The following is a 16216-nucleotide window of genomic DNA, read 5'->3' as shown; positions in this document are numbered from 1 at the left end:
AGGGTGTACTATTGTATCACCACTGTAGTTTGAACAGTGCTGTAGTGTGAACACAGCTCCAGTTTTGGTGTTTTTTCCCCCCCAGATAACTCCCTGCCTTCTGCGCATCAACTGCAGTATTGTTTGTGTTGTCAAGTGGCGGGCGTCTCCTTTCCTCGACTTTATATACAGTGCAGAGGGCTGGTTCCTTCGCTTACGGCCATACCACGCTGAGCACGCCCGATCTCGTCCGATCTCGGAAGCTAAGCAGAGTCGGGCCGGGCTAGTACTTGGATGGGAGACCGCCTGGGAATACCCGGTGCAGTAAGCTTTTCCTTATTTCGACCAGTAGGGTGTACTATTGTATCACCACTGTAGTTTGAACAGTGCTGTAGTGTGAACACAGCTCCAGTTTTGGTGTTTTTTCCCCCCCAGATAACTCCCTGCCTTCTGCGCATCAACTGCAGTATTGTTTGTGTTGTCAAGTGGCGGGCGTCTCCTTTCCTCGACTTTATATACAGTGCAGAGGGCTGGTTCCTTCGCTTACGGCCATACCACGCTGAGCACGCCCGATCTCGTCCGATCTCGGAAGCTAAGCAGAGTCGGGCCGGGCTAGTACTTGGATGGGAGACCGCCTGGGAATACCCGGTGCAGTAAGCTTTTCCTTATTTCGACCAGTAGGGTGTACTATTGTATCACCACTGTAGTTTGAACAGTGCTGTAGTGTGAACACAGCTCCAGTTTTGGTGTTTTTTCCCCCCCAGATAACTCCCTGCCTTCTGCGCATCAACTGCAGTATTGTTTGTGTTGTCAAGTGGCGGGCGTCTCCTTTCCTCGACTTTATATACAGTGCAGAGGGCTGGTTCCTTCGCTTACGGCCATACCACGCTGAGCACGCCCGATCTCGTCCGATCTCGGAAGCTAAGCAGAGTCGGGCCGGGCTAGTACTTGGATGGGAGACCGCCTGGGAATACCCGGTGCAGTAAGCTTTTCCTTATTTCGACCAGTAGGGTGTACTATTGTATCACCACTGTAGTTTGAACAGTGCTGTAGTGTGAACACAGCTCCAGTTTTGGTGTTTTTTCCCCCCCAGATAACTCCCTGCCTTCTGCGCATCAACTGCAGTATTGTTTGTGTTGTCAAGTGGCGGGCGTCTCCTTTCCTCGACTTTATATACAGTGCAGAGGGCTGGTTCCTTCGCTTACGGCCATACCACGCTGAGCACGCCCGATCTCGTCCGATCTCGGAAGCTAAGCAGAGTCGGGCCGGGCTAGTACTTGGATGGGAGACCGCCTGGGAATACCCGGTGCAGTAAGCTTTTCCTTATTTCGACCAGTAGGGTGTACTATTGTATCACCACTGTAGTTTGAACAGTGCTGTAGTGTGAACACAGCTCCAGTTTTGGTGTTTTTTCCCCCCCAGATAACTCCCTGCCTTCTGCGCATCAACTGCAGTATTGTTTGTGTTGTCAAGTGGCGGGCGTCTCCTTTCCTCGACTTTATATACAGTGCAGAGGGCTGGTTCCTTCGCTTACGGCCATACCACGCTGAGCACGCCCGATCTCGTCCGATCTCGGAAGCTAAGCAGAGTCGGGCCGGGCTAGTACTTGGATGGGAGACCGCCTGGGAATACCCGGTGCAGTAAGCTTTTCCTTATTTCGACCAGTAGGGTGTACTATTGTATCACCACTGTAGTTTGAACAGTGCTGTAGTGTGAACACAGCTCCAGTTTTGGTGTTTTTTCCCCCCCAGATAACTCCCTGCCTTCTGCGCATCAACTGCAGTATTGTTTGTGTTGTCAAGTGGCGGGCGTCTCCTTTCCTCGACTTTATATACAGTGCAGAGGGCTGGTTCCTTCGCTTACGGCCATACCACGCTGAGCACGCCCGATCTCGTCCGATCTCGGAAGCTAAGCAGAGTCGGGCCGGGCTAGTACTTGGATGGGAGACCGCCTGGGAATACCCGGTGCAGTAAGCTTTTCCTTATTTCGACCAGTAGGGTGTACTATTGTATCACCACTGTAGTTTGAACAGTGCTGTAGTGTGAACACAGCTCCAGTTTTGGTGTTTTTTCCCCCCCAGATAACTCCCTGCCTTCTGCGCATCAACTGCAGTATTGTTTGTGTTGTCAAGTGGCGGGCGTCTCCTTTCCTCGACTTTATATACAGTGCAGAGGGCTGGTTCCTTCGCTTACGGCCATACCACGCTGAGCACGCCCGATCTCGTCCGATCTCGGAAGCTAAGCAGAGTCGGGCCGGGCTAGTACTTGGATGGGAGACCGCCTGGGAATACCCGGTGCAGTAAGCTTTTCCTTATTTCGACCAGTAGGGTGTACTATTGTATCACCACTGTAGTTTGAACAGTGCTGTAGTGTGAACACAGCTCCAGTTTTGGTGTTTTTTCCCCCCCAGATAACTCCCTGCCTTCTGCGCATCAACTGCAGTATTGTTTGTGTTGTCAAGTGGCGGGCGTCTCCTTTCCTCGACTTTATATACAGTGCAGAGGGCTGGTTCCTTCGCTTACGGCCATACCACGCTGAGCACGCCCGATCTCGTCCGATCTCGGAAGCTAAGCAGAGTCGGGCCGGGCTAGTACTTGGATGGGAGACCGCCTGGGAATACCCGGTGCAGTAAGCTTTTCCTTATTTCGACCAGTAGGGTGTACTATTGTATCACCACTGTAGTTTGAACAGTGCTGTAGTGTGAACACAGCTCCAGTTTTGGTGTTTTTTCCCCCCCAGATAACTCCCTGCCTTCTGCGCATCAACTGCAGTATTGTTTGTGTTGTCAAGTGGCGGGCGTCTCCTTTCCTCGACTTTATATACAGTGCAGAGGGCTGGTTCCTTCGCTTACGGCCATACCACGCTGAGCACGCCCGATCTCGTCCGATCTCGGAAGCTAAGCAGAGTCGGGCCGGGCTAGTACTTGGATGGGAGACCGCCTGGGAATACCCGGTGCAGTAAGCTTTTCCTTATTTCGACCAGTAGGGTGTACTATTGTATCACCACTGTAGTTTGAACAGTGCTGTAGTGTGAACACAGCTCCAGTTTTGGTGTTTTTTCCCCCCCAGATAACTCCCTGCCTTCTGCGCATCAACTGCAGTATTGTTTGTGTTGTCAAGTGGCGGGCGTCTCCTTTCCTCGACTTTATATACAGTGCAGAGGGCTGGTTCCTTCGCTTACGGCCATACCACGCTGAGCACGCCCGATCTCGTCCGATCTCGGAAGCTAAGCAGAGTCGGGCCGGGCTAGTACTTGGATGGGAGACCGCCTGGGAATACCCGGTGCAGTAAGCTTTTCCTTATTTCGACCAGTAGGGTGTACTATTGTATCACCACTGTAGTTTGAACAGTGCTGTAGTGTGAACACAGCTCCAGTTTTGGTGTTTTTTCCCCCCCAGATAACTCCCTGCCTTCTGCGCATCAACTGCAGTATTGTTTGTGTTGTCAAGTGGCGGGCGTCTCCTTTCCTCGACTTTATATACAGTGCAGAGGGCTGGTTCCTTCGCTTACGGCCATACCACGCTGAGCACGCCCGATCTCGTCCGATCTCGGAAGCTAAGCAGAGTCGGGCCGGGCTAGTACTTGGATGGGAGACCGCCTGGGAATACCCGGTGCAGTAAGCTTTTCCTTATTTCGACCAGTAGGGTGTACTATTGTATCACCACTGTAGTTTGAACAGTGCTGTAGTGTGAACACAGCTCCAGTTTTGGTGTTTTTTCCCCCCCAGATAACTCCCTGCCTTCTGCGCATCAACTGCAGTATTGTTTGTGTTGTCAAGTGGCGGGCGTCTCCTTTCCTCGACTTTATATACAGTGCAGAGGGCTGGTTCCTTCGCTTACGGCCATACCACGCTGAGCACGCCCGATCTCGTCCGATCTCGGAAGCTAAGCAGAGTCGGGCCGGGCTAGTACTTGGATGGGAGACCGCCTGGGAATACCCGGTGCAGTAAGCTTTTCCTTATTTCGACCAGTAGGGTGTACTATTGTATCACCACTGTAGTTTGAACAGTGCTGTAGTGTGAACACAGCTCCAGTTTTGGTGTTTTTTCCCCCCCAGATAACTCCCTGCCTTCTGCGCATCAACTGCAGTATTGTTTGTGTTGTCAAGTGGCGGGCGTCTCCTTTCCTCGACTTTATATACAGTGCAGAGGGCTGGTTCCTTCGCTTACGGCCATACCACGCTGAGCACGCCCGATCTCGTCCGATCTCGGAAGCTAAGCAGAGTCGGGCCGGGCTAGTACTTGGATGGGAGACCGCCTGGGAATACCCGGTGCAGTAAGCTTTTCCTTATTTCGACCAGTAGGGTGTACTATTGTATCACCACTGTAGTTTGAACAGTGCTGTAGTGTGAACACAGCTCCAGTTTTGGTGTTTTTTCCCCCCCAGATAACTCCCTGCCTTCTGCGCATCAACTGCAGTATTGTTTGTGTTGTCAAGTGGCGGGCGTCTCCTTTCCTCGACTTTATATACAGTGCAGAGGGCTGGTTCCTTCGCTTACGGCCATACCACGCTGAGCACGCCCGATCTCGTCCGATCTCGGAAGCTAAGCAGAGTCGGGCCGGGCTAGTACTTGGATGGGAGACCGCCTGGGAATACCCGGTGCAGTAAGCTTTTCCTTATTTCGACCAGTAGGGTGTACTATTGTATCACCACTGTAGTTTGAACAGTGCTGTAGTGTGAACACAGCTCCAGTTTTGGTGTTTTTTCCCCCCCAGATAACTCCCTGCCTTCTGCGCATCAACTGCAGTATTGTTTGTGTTGTCAAGTGGCGGGCGTCTCCTTTCCTCGACTTTATATACAGTGCAGAGGGCTGGTTCCTTCGCTTACGGCCATACCACGCTGAGCACGCCCGATCTCGTCCGATCTCGGAAGCTAAGCAGAGTCGGGCCGGGCTAGTACTTGGATGGGAGACCGCCTGGGAATACCCGGTGCAGTAAGCTTTTCCTTATTTCGACCAGTAGGGTGTACTATTGTATCACCACTGTAGTTTGAACAGTGCTGTAGTGTGAACACAGCTCCAGTTTTGGTGTTTTTTCCCCCCCAGATAACTCCCTGCCTTCTGCGCATCAACTGCAGTATTGTTTGTGTTGTCAAGTGGCGGGCGTCTCCTTTCCTCGACTTTATATACAGTGCAGAGGGCTGGTTCCTTCGCTTACGGCCATACCACGCTGAGCACGCCCGATCTCGTCCGATCTCGGAAGCTAAGCAGAGTCGGGCCGGGCTAGTACTTGGATGGGAGACCGCCTGGGAATACCCGGTGCAGTAAGCTTTTCCTTATTTCGACCAGTAGGGTGTACTATTGTATCACCACTGTAGTTTGAACAGTGCTGTAGTGTGAACACAGCTCCAGTTTTGGTGTTTTTTCCCCCCCAGATAACTCCCTGCCTTCTGCGCATCAACTGCAGTATTGTTTGTGTTGTCAAGTGGCGGGCGTCTCCTTTCCTCGACTTTATATACAGTGCAGAGGGCTGGTTCCTTCGCTTACGGCCATACCACGCTGAGCACGCCCGATCTCGTCCGATCTCGGAAGCTAAGCAGAGTCGGGCCGGGCTAGTACTTGGATGGGAGACCGCCTGGGAATACCCGGTGCAGTAAGCTTTTCCTTATTTCGACCAGTAGGGTGTACTATTGTATCACCACTGTAGTTTGAACAGTGCTGTAGTGTGAACACAGCTCCAGTTTTGGTGTTTTTTCCCCCCCAGATAACTCCCTGCCTTCTGCGCATCAACTGCAGTATTGTTTGTGTTGTCAAGTGGCGGGCGTCTCCTTTCCTCGACTTTATATACAGTGCAGAGGGCTGGTTCCTTCGCTTACGGCCATACCACGCTGAGCACGCCCGATCTCGTCCGATCTCGGAAGCTAAGCAGAGTCGGGCCGGGCTAGTACTTGGATGGGAGACCGCCTGGGAATACCCGGTGCAGTAAGCTTTTCCTTATTTCGACCAGTAGGGTGTACTATTGTATCACCACTGTAGTTTGAACAGTGCTGTAGTGTGAACACAGCTCCAGTTTTGGTGTTTTTTCCCCCCCAGATAACTCCCTGCCTTCTGCGCATCAACTGCAGTATTGTTTGTGTTGTCAAGTGGCGGGCGTCTCCTTTCCTCGACTTTATATACAGTGCAGAGGGCTGGTTCCTTCGCTTACGGCCATACCACGCTGAGCACGCCCGATCTCGTCCGATCTCGGAAGCTAAGCAGAGTCGGGCCGGGCTAGTACTTGGATGGGAGACCGCCTGGGAATACCCGGTGCAGTAAGCTTTTCCTTATTTCGACCAGTAGGGTGTACTATTGTATCACCACTGTAGTTTGAACAGTGCTGTAGTGTGAACACAGCTCCAGTTTTGGTGTTTTTTCCCCCCCAGATAACTCCCTGCCTTCTGCGCATCAACTGCAGTATTGTTTGTGTTGTCAAGTGGCGGGCGTCTCCTTTCCTCGACTTTATATACAGTGCAGAGGGCTGGTTCCTTCGCTTACGGCCATACCACGCTGAGCACGCCCGATCTCGTCCGATCTCGGAAGCTAAGCAGAGTCGGGCCGGGCTAGTACTTGGATGGGAGACCGCCTGGGAATACCCGGTGCAGTAAGCTTTTCCTTATTTCGACCAGTAGGGTGTACTATTGTATCACCACTGTAGTTTGAACAGTGCTGTAGTGTGAACACAGCTCCAGTTTTGGTGTTTTTTCCCCCCCAGATAACTCCCTGCCTTCTGCGCATCAACTGCAGTATTGTTTGTGTTGTCAAGTGGCGGGCGTCTCCTTTCCTCGACTTTATATACAGTGCAGAGGGCTGGTTCCTTCGCTTACGGCCATACCACGCTGAGCACGCCCGATCTCGTCCGATCTCGGAAGCTAAGCAGAGTCGGGCCGGGCTAGTACTTGGATGGGAGACCGCCTGGGAATACCCGGTGCAGTAAGCTTTTCCTTATTTCGACCAGTAGGGTGTACTATTGTATCACCACTGTAGTTTGAACAGTGCTGTAGTGTGAACACAGCTCCAGTTTTGGTGTTTTTTCCCCCCCAGATAACTCCCTGCCTTCTGCGCATCAACTGCAGTATTGTTTGTGTTGTCAAGTGGCGGGCGTCTCCTTTCCTCGACTTTATATACAGTGCAGAGGGCTGGTTCCTTCGCTTACGGCCATACCACGCTGAGCACGCCCGATCTCGTCCGATCTCGGAAGCTAAGCAGAGTCGGGCCGGGCTAGTACTTGGATGGGAGACCGCCTGGGAATACCCGGTGCAGTAAGCTTTTCCTTATTTCGACCAGTAGGGTGTACTATTGTATCACCACTGTAGTTTGAACAGTGCTGTAGTGTGAACACAGCTCCAGTTTTGGTGTTTTTTCCCCCCCAGATAACTCCCTGCCTTCTGCGCATCAACTGCAGTATTGTTTGTGTTGTCAAGTGGCGGGCGTCTCCTTTCCTCGACTTTATATACAGTGCAGAGGGCTGGTTCCTTCGCTTACGGCCATACCACGCTGAGCACGCCCGATCTCGTCCGATCTCGGAAGCTAAGCAGAGTCGGGCCGGGCTAGTACTTGGATGGGAGACCGCCTGGGAATACCCGGTGCAGTAAGCTTTTCCTTATTTCGACCAGTAGGGTGTACTATTGTATCACCACTGTAGTTTGAACAGTGCTGTAGTGTGAACACAGCTCCAGTTTTGGTGTTTTTTCCCCCCCAGATAACTCCCTGCCTTCTGCGCATCAACTGCAGTATTGTTTGTGTTGTCAAGTGGCGGGCGTCTCCTTTCCTCGACTTTATATACAGTGCAGAGGGCTGGTTCCTTCGCTTACGGCCATACCACGCTGAGCACGCCCGATCTCGTCCGATCTCGGAAGCTAAGCAGAGTCGGGCCGGGCTAGTACTTGGATGGGAGACCGCCTGGGAATACCCCGGTGCAGTAATCTTTTCCTTATTTCGACCAGTAGGGTGTACTATTGTATCACCACTGTAGTACAGTGCTGTAGTGTGAACACAGCTCCAGTTTTGGTGTTTTTTCCCCCCCAGATAACTCCCTGCCTTCTGCGCATCAACTGCAGTATTGTTTGTGTTGTCAAGTGGCGGGCGTCTCCTTTCCTCGACTTTATATACAGTGCAGAGGGCTGGTTCCTTCGCTTACGGCCATACCACGCTGAGCACGAGCGCCCGATCTCGTCCGATCTCGGAAGCTAAGCAGAGTCGGGCCGGGCTAGTACTTGGATGGGAGACCGCCTGGGAATACCCCGGTGCAGTAATCTTTTCCTTATTTCGACCAGTAGGGTGTACTTTGTATCACCACTGTAGTTGAACAGTGCTGTAGTGTGAACACAGCTCCAGTTTTGGTGTTTTTTCCCCCCCAGATAACTCCCTGCCTTCTGCGCATCAACTGCAGTATTGTTTGTGTTGTCAAGTGGCGGGCGTCTCCTTTCCTCGACTTTATATACAGTGCAGAGGGCTGGTTCCTTCGCTTACGGCCATACCACGCTGAGCACGCCCGATCTCGTCCGATCTCGGAAGCTAAGCAGAGTCGGGCCGGGCTAGTACTTGGATGGGAGACCGCCTGGGAATACCCCGGTGCAGTAATCTTTTCCTTATTTCGACCAGTAGGGTGTACTATTGTATCACCACTGTAGTTTGAACAGTGCTGTAGTGTGAACACAGCTCCAGTTTTGGTGTTTTTTCCCCCCCAGATAACTCCCTGCCTTCTGCGCATCAACTGCAGTATTGTTTGTGTTGTCAAGTGGCGGGCGTCTCCTTTCCTCGACTTTATATACAGTGCAGAGGGCTGGTTCCTTCGCTTACGGCCATACCACGCTGAGCACGCCCGATCTCGTCCGATCTCGGAAGCTAAGCAGAGTCGGGCCGGGCTAGTACTTGGATGGGAGACCGCCTGGGAATACCCCGGTGCAGTAATCTTTTCCTTATTTCGACCAGTAGGGTGTACTATTGTATCACCACTGTAGTTTGAACAGTGCTGTAGTGTGAACACAGCTCCAGTTTTGGTGTTTTTTCCCCCCAGATAACTCCCTGCCTTCTGCGCATCAACTGCAGTATTGTTTGTGTTGTCAAGTGGCGGGCGTCTCCTTTCCTCGACTTTATATACAGTGCAGAGGGCTGGTTCCTTCGCTTACGGCCATACCACGCTGAGCACGCCCGATCTCGTCCGATCTCGGAAGCTAAGCAGAGTCGGGCCGGGCTAGTACTTGGATGGGAGACCGCCTGGGAATACCCGGTGCAGTAAGCTTTTCCTTATTTCGACCAGTAGGGTGTACTATTGTATCACCACTGTAGTTTGAACAGTGCTGTAGTGTGAACACAGCTCCAGTTTTGGTGTTTTTTCCCCCCCAGATAACTCCCTGCCTTCTGCGCATCAACTGCAGTATTGTTTGTGTTGTCAAGTGGCGGGCGTCTCCTTTCCTCGACTTTATATACAGTGCAGAGGGCTGGTTCCTTCGCTTACGGCCATACCACGCTGAGCACGCCCGATCTCGTCCGATCTCGAAGCTAAGCAGAGTCGGGCCGGGCTAGTACTTGGATGGGAGACCGCCTGGGAATACCCCGGTGCAGTAAGCTTTTCCTTATTTCGACCAGTAGGGTGTACTATTGTATCACCACTGTAGTTTGAACAGTGCTGTAGTGTGAACACAGCTCCAGTTTTGGTGTTTTTTCCCCCCCAGATAACTCCCTGCCTTCTGCGCATCAACTGCAGTATTGTTTGTGTTGTCAAGTGGCGGGCGTCTCCTTTCCTCGACTTTATATACAGTGCAGAGGGCTGGTTCCTTCGCTTACGGCCATACCACGCTGAGCACGCCCGATCTCGTCCGATCTCGGAAGCTAAGCAGAGTCGGGCCGGGCTAGTACTTGGATGGGAGACCGCCTGGGAATACCCGGTGCAGTAAGCTTTTCCTTATTTCGACCAGTAGGGTGTACTATTGTATCACCACTGTAGTTTGAACAGTGCTGTAGTGTGAACACAGCTCCAGTTTTGGTGTTTTTTCCCCCCCAGATAACTCCCTGCCTTCTGCGCATCAACTGCAGTATTGTTTGTGTTGTCAAGTGGCGGGCGTCTCCTTTCCTCGACTTTATATACAGTGCAGAGGGCTGGTTCCTTCGCTTACGGCCATACCACGCTGAGCACGCCCGATCTCGTCCGATCTCGGAAGCTAAGCAGAGTCGGGCCGGGCTAGTACTTGGATGGGAGACCGCCTGGGAATACCCGGTGCAGTAAGCTTTTCCTTATTTCGACCAGTAGGGTGTACTATTGTATCACCACTGTAGTTTGAACAGTGCTGTAGTGTGAACACAGCTCCAGTTTTGGTGTTTTTTCCCCCCCAGATAACTCCCTGCCTTCTGCGCATCAACTGCAGTATTGTTTGTGTTGTCAAGTGGCGGGCGTCTCCTTTCCTCGACTTTATATACAGTGCAGAGGGCTGGTTCCTTCGCTTACGGCCATACCACGCTGAGCACGCCCGATCTCGTCCGATCTCGGAAGCTAAGCAGAGTCGGGCCGGGCTAGTACTTGGATGGGAGACCGCCTGGGAATACCCGGTGCAGTAAGCTTTTCCTTATTTCGACCAGTAGGGTGTACTATTGTATCACCACTGTAGTTTGAACAGTGCTGTAGTGTGAACACAGCTCCAGTTTTGGTGTTTTTTCCCCCCCAGATAACTCCCTGCCTTCTGCGCATCAACTGCAGTATTGTTTGTGTTGTCAAGTGGCGGGCGTCTCCTTTCCTCGACTTTATATACAGTGCAGAGGGCTGGTTCCTTCGCTTACGGCCATACCACGCTGAGCACGCCCGATCTCGTCCGATCTCGGAAGCTAAGCAGAGTCGGGCCGGGCTAGTACTTGGATGGGAGACCGCCTGGGAATACCCGGTGCAGTAAGCTTTTCCTTATTTCGACCAGTAGGGTGTACTATTGTATCACCACTGTAGTTTGAACAGTGCTGTAGTGTGAACACAGCTCCAGTTTTGGTGTTTTTTCCCCCCCAGATAACTCCCTGCCTTCTGCGCATCAACTGCAGTATTGTTTGTGTTGTCAAGTGGCGGGCGTCTCCTTTCCTCGACTTTATATACAGTGCAGAGGGCTGGTTCCTTCGCTTACGGCCATACCACGCTGAGCACGCCCGATCTCGTCCGATCTCGGAAGCTAAGCAGAGTCGGGCCGGGCTAGTACTTGGATGGGAGACCGCCTGGGAATACCCGGTGCAGTAAGCTTTTCCTTATTTCGACCAGTAGGGTGTACTATTGTATCACCACTGTAGTTTGAACAGTGCTGTAGTGTGAACACAGCTCCAGTTTTGGTGTTTTTTCCCCCCCAGATAACTCCCTGCCTTCTGCGCATCAACTGCAGTATTGTTTGTGTTGTCAAGTGGCGGGCGTCTCCTTTCCTCGACTTTATATACAGTGCAGAGGGCTGGTTCCTTCGCTTACGGCCATACCACGCTGAGCACGCCCGATCTCGTCCGATCTCGGAAGCTAAGCAGAGTCGGGCCGGGCTAGTACTTGGATGGGAGACCGCCTGGGAATACCCGGTGCAGTAAGCTTTTCCTTATTTCGACCAGTAGGGTGTACTATTGTATCACCACTGTAGTTTGAACAGTGCTGTAGTGTGAACACAGCTCCAGTTTTGGTGTTTTTTCCCCCCCAGATAACTCCCTGCCTTCTGCGCATCAACTGCAGTATTGTTTGTGTTGTCAAGTGGCGGGCGTCTCCTTTCCTCGACTTTATATACAGTGCAGAGGGCTGGTTCCTTCGCTTACGGCCATACCACGCTGAGCACGCCCGATCTCGTCCGATCTCGGAAGCTAAGCAGAGTCGGGCCGGGCTAGTACTTGGATGGGAGACCGCCTGGGAATACCCGGTGCAGTAAGCTTTTCCTTATTTCGACCAGTAGGGTGTACTATTGTATCACCACTGTAGTTTGAACAGTGCTGTAGTGTGAACACAGCTCCAGTTTTGGTGTTTTTTCCCCCCCAGATAACTCCCTGCCTTCTGCGCATCAACTGCAGTATTGTTTGTGTTGTCAAGTGGCGGGCGTCTCCTTTCCTCGACTTTATATACAGTGCAGAGGGCTGGTTCCTTCGCTTACGGCCATACCACGCTGAGCACGCCCGATCTCGTCCGATCTCGGAAGCTAAGCAGAGTCGGGCCGGGCTAGTACTTGGATGGGAGACCGCCTGGGAATACCCGGTGCAGTAAGCTTTTCCTTATTTCGACCAGTAGGGTGTACTATTGTATCACCACTGTAGTTTGAACAGTGCTGTAGTGTGAACACAGCTCCAGTTTTGGTGTTTTTTCCCCCCCAGATAACTCCCTGCCTTCTGCGCATCAACTGCAGTATTGTTTGTGTTGTCAAGTGGCGGGCGTCTCCTTTCCTCGACTTTATATACAGTGCAGAGGGCTGGTTCCTTCGCTTACGGCCATACCACGCTGAGCACGCCCGATCTCGTCCGATCTCGGAAGCTAAGCAGAGTCGGGCCGGGCTAGTACTTGGATGGGAGACCGCCTGGGAATACCCGGTGCAGTAAGCTTTTCCTTATTTCGACCAGTAGGGTGTACTATTGTATCACCACTGTAGTTTGAACAGTGCTGTAGTGTGAACACAGCTCCAGTTTTGGTGTTTTTTCCCCCCCAGATAACTCCCTGCCTTCTGCGCATCAACTGCAGTATTGTTTGTGTTGTCAAGTGGCGGGCGTCTCCTTTCCTCGACTTTATATACAGTGCAGAGGGCTGGTTCCTTCGCTTACGGCCATACCACGCTGAGCACGCCCGATCTCGTCCGATCTCGGAAGCTAAGCAGAGTCGGGCCGGGCTAGTACTTGGATGGGAGACCGCCTGGGAATACCCGGTGCAGTAAGCTTTTCCTTATTTCGACCAGTAGGGTGTACTATTGTATCACCACTGTAGTTTGAACAGTGCTGTAGTGTGAACACAGCTCCAGTTTTGGTGTTTTTTCCCCCCCAGATAACTCCCTGCCTTCTGCGCATCAACTGCAGTATTGTTTGTGTTGTCAAGTGGCGGGCGTCTCCTTTCCTCGACTTTATATACAGTGCAGAGGGCTGGTTCCTTCGCTTACGGCCATACCACGCTGAGCACGCCCGATCTCGTCCGATCTCGGAAGCTAAGCAGAGTCGGGCCGGGCTAGTACTTGGATGGGAGACCGCCTGGGAATACCCGGTGCAGTAAGCTTTTCCTTATTTCGACCAGTAGGGTGTACTATTGTATCACCACTGTAGTTTGAACAGTGCTGTAGTGTGAACACAGCTCCAGTTTGGGTGTTTTTTCCCCCCCAGATAACTCCCTGCCTTCTGCGTATCAACTGCAGTATTGTTTGTGTTGTCAAGTGGCGGGCGTCTCCTTTCCTCGACTTTATATACAGTGCAGAGGGCTGGTTCCTTCGCTTACGGCCATACCACGCTGAGCACGCCCGATCTCGTCCGATCTCGGAAGCTAAGCAGAGTCGGGCCGGGCTAGTACTTGGATGGGAGACCGCCTGGGAATGGCTCATGACCCCCCCAAGTCCCTATTGCTCAACCTGGGATCGGACGAAAATTGATCAGAAAGAAGGACGCCCCCTGGTGTTCACTGGCCTCAAGTTTTATTTACAGAAATGTCATGTATAAGAATTGATTGAAATCCACTTGGCTGCTGAATGTTGTTTGCATTATTTGCATAGTTTGAGTTGATGTAGATTGATGAGATTGATATATTTAGGTGGAAAAGTGTACATAAAGGGTGTAAGAATGTATTTAATGCACTCTCACTTTGTCTGGATGACATTTGAGCCATTCACACGACTCATTGTAATGACCACCCAGGGGGTGCAGCCAGCACAATCTAATTAGCAATGCATATTGACACCTCTGAGTCTGGGAGAAGACACAAAGACAACTTCTCTGTTTTATCTGGTTTTAACCTATGTAACTTGATTTCTTTCATTTGGTTTACTTGGTCACATTTAAGGTTATTGGTAACTGTTAAATAAACCACCATTCATATCTCTTTCCTCCATAGCCCTTCTTAGCCTTACTCATGTGTTATTAGTTGATAAACTACATTCGAGGTCAACCTACTAATCTTATTGGAGTGTTAGAAATTATTTTTATAAAAACTGTTTATTATTGCTATAATAAAAATACATTACTGCAGTGTGCTAAATTTACTAATGTGATGGCCTGTTGATAAATGAGCGATGGATCAAGCATTAGTCCCATAGTACGTTGGATTAATACATGGAGAGGTTGAGCCAGGTCATCAAGAAAGATGTTGCAACACACGCTTACACAAAGAGCTATAGTGGAATAATACCAGGCTAGGGAGGACAGGCTAGGGAGGACATACCAGAGTAGGTATCTTATCTCTTACAGGGTGCTGACTCCGCAGATAGGACAATGGTGTGACCAGCCCGTGAACAACAAGGGATGCCAAGTCTAAACCGCGGTTCCTCCCCAACCAAATAGCCAATCACAATCATTTTGTATACTGTAAATACTTTGTTTGACTGTTTGAATGCATCCATTTTTGGAGGGTTGGTTACAGATTAACAGCTTGCTGACTGTGATTTTCTTCGCCAAAAGTGGTCCTTGTACAAGCCTAGAATTCTGACATATAATTAAATAGCTAAAAGTAAGAAGTAGTTTGTCTTCTCTTCAAATAAAGAACACATTTTCTCACAGGAGTCAGAGTAAATTGTAGTCTATAATACTTGATCACCATTGATGCATTGCTTTGACCAAAAAATACCATAGTGTATTTCCCCTTTATAAGGGGAAACTGATCATACAAACCATACCATTTCTGAATGCTTGCACCTCGTGTTATGATGTGTGACATGAGATATGCCCCACCATCCTACTTACCATGCAGCCCATAATTAATAAACTGGGTGTTGGTAAAAGTATTTTTTTACAAACATTTGCAAAAGCTTATACTCTAGGTGTTTGACCTACAATCATTTTTGACATGTCCCACCCTCCTCTTTTTTTCTGAAACCCAAGCATACAGAGACTCCAAAATACTTGAAATACTTGTATAATACTTTTATTTATATTATTACTTAAACATGTTATTCACAAATTACCAAATAGCATTACAGTTTTATTCTTTAACTAGAATGTGTTTCGTCCCAACGAACTGCAAGAGTGTGGTTGCTAAAATGCCGCAGATGGTCACCAACAGTTACTGAATAAGACATGAGAACAGTGCATTTTGTGAAACGAAAATGCATTCAAAATTTACAAAGAACCCAATGTAAAGGTTTCAACATGCACATTTTTCCATTTACTACATATGCACTCAGATTCCATGTATGGGGCACAGATATATTATTTTTATGACACACAAACACAAGTAGGCAGACCTGTTTAGTTGAAAGCCCACTCACCACGTCAAGGTACAGGCCATGAGTGAGATGACGAGAGACAAACATTTACAAACATTTAGTTAAACATGGAGCTGACAAAGACATACAAACATCACAAGGACATGCACACAAAAACATTAATAATTGAGAACACATAAGATACAAATTCACAATAGCTTTGTACAGGCCAAAGCCCAATAAAGAACTACAAGATTATCCAAAGACACAGGTCACCAAGCAACAAATGCTCAAGCCATTCCTCTCTGTTACATTTTTTGTGTGTGTTTTTTTGGCAAACTTTTGTTAAACATGAAGCGGACAAAGACATACAAACATCACAAAGACATGAAGCTGACAAAGACATACAAACAGCACGAGGACACGCATGACAAAAACACAGGTTAATTGAACATAAACTAACAATAAAGGGTATGTAAATTAATTGTGTTAGATTGAAACAGAGGTTAGATTGGACCGGATATTGGACATAGACCAGAACATGTTTGTATAAAAAAGATACTACAAAGTGCATTTTTAACTACAATATAAATAATAAAAAAAGACAAGAACATTCTTTAATTAAACTACAAAGTGCATTTTAACTACAATATAAATAAATAGGCTGACTGTATTGCTCTACTTGCTAAAACACTTTGAAACACTTTGACTCAAACAAACAAACAAAAACAAGCTTTTTTTCTCTTTCTTTCTCTCTCTTAAAGATGGCATAGGAGAAGTGGCATCACACAAGTCACAGGTATTTTTAAATAGTTTTTCCTCTTTTCTAACTCGGCATGCTTCATCCACCACACTTTTGAAGTGTTCAAAACTATCGTACACAACATCTTCAAAACCAGAGGTAGTGGATTTTCTAGTTGCCGGGCAATAGGAGAAGATTTTC

The 16216-nt window shown here is 49.6% G+C and overlaps 1 pseudogene across 1 annotated transcript in view; it reads right to left on the bottom strand.

The window, feature by feature from the left end:
• Positions 1 to 16138: 16138 nt before the first annotated feature.
• Positions 16139 to 16216, bottom strand: part of LOC310824107 (cytochrome P450 3A27-like) — a 56480-nt pseudogene continuing 56402 nt past the window's right edge. The window contains exon 4 of the transcript in view: positions 16139 to 16144. The product of the transcript in view is annotated as a cytochrome P450 3A27-like (transcript). The remainder of the gene's footprint in view (positions 16145 to 16216) is intronic.

Source organism: Argentina silus (genome assembly GCF_951799395.1).
Source record: "Argentina silus genome assembly, chromosome: Y".
Lineage (NCBI taxonomy): Eukaryota > Metazoa > Chordata > Actinopteri > Argentiniformes > Argentinidae > Argentina > Argentina silus.
The sequence above is the reverse complement of the archived record's forward strand: the minus strand, read 5'-3'. Positions and strand labels throughout refer to the sequence as shown.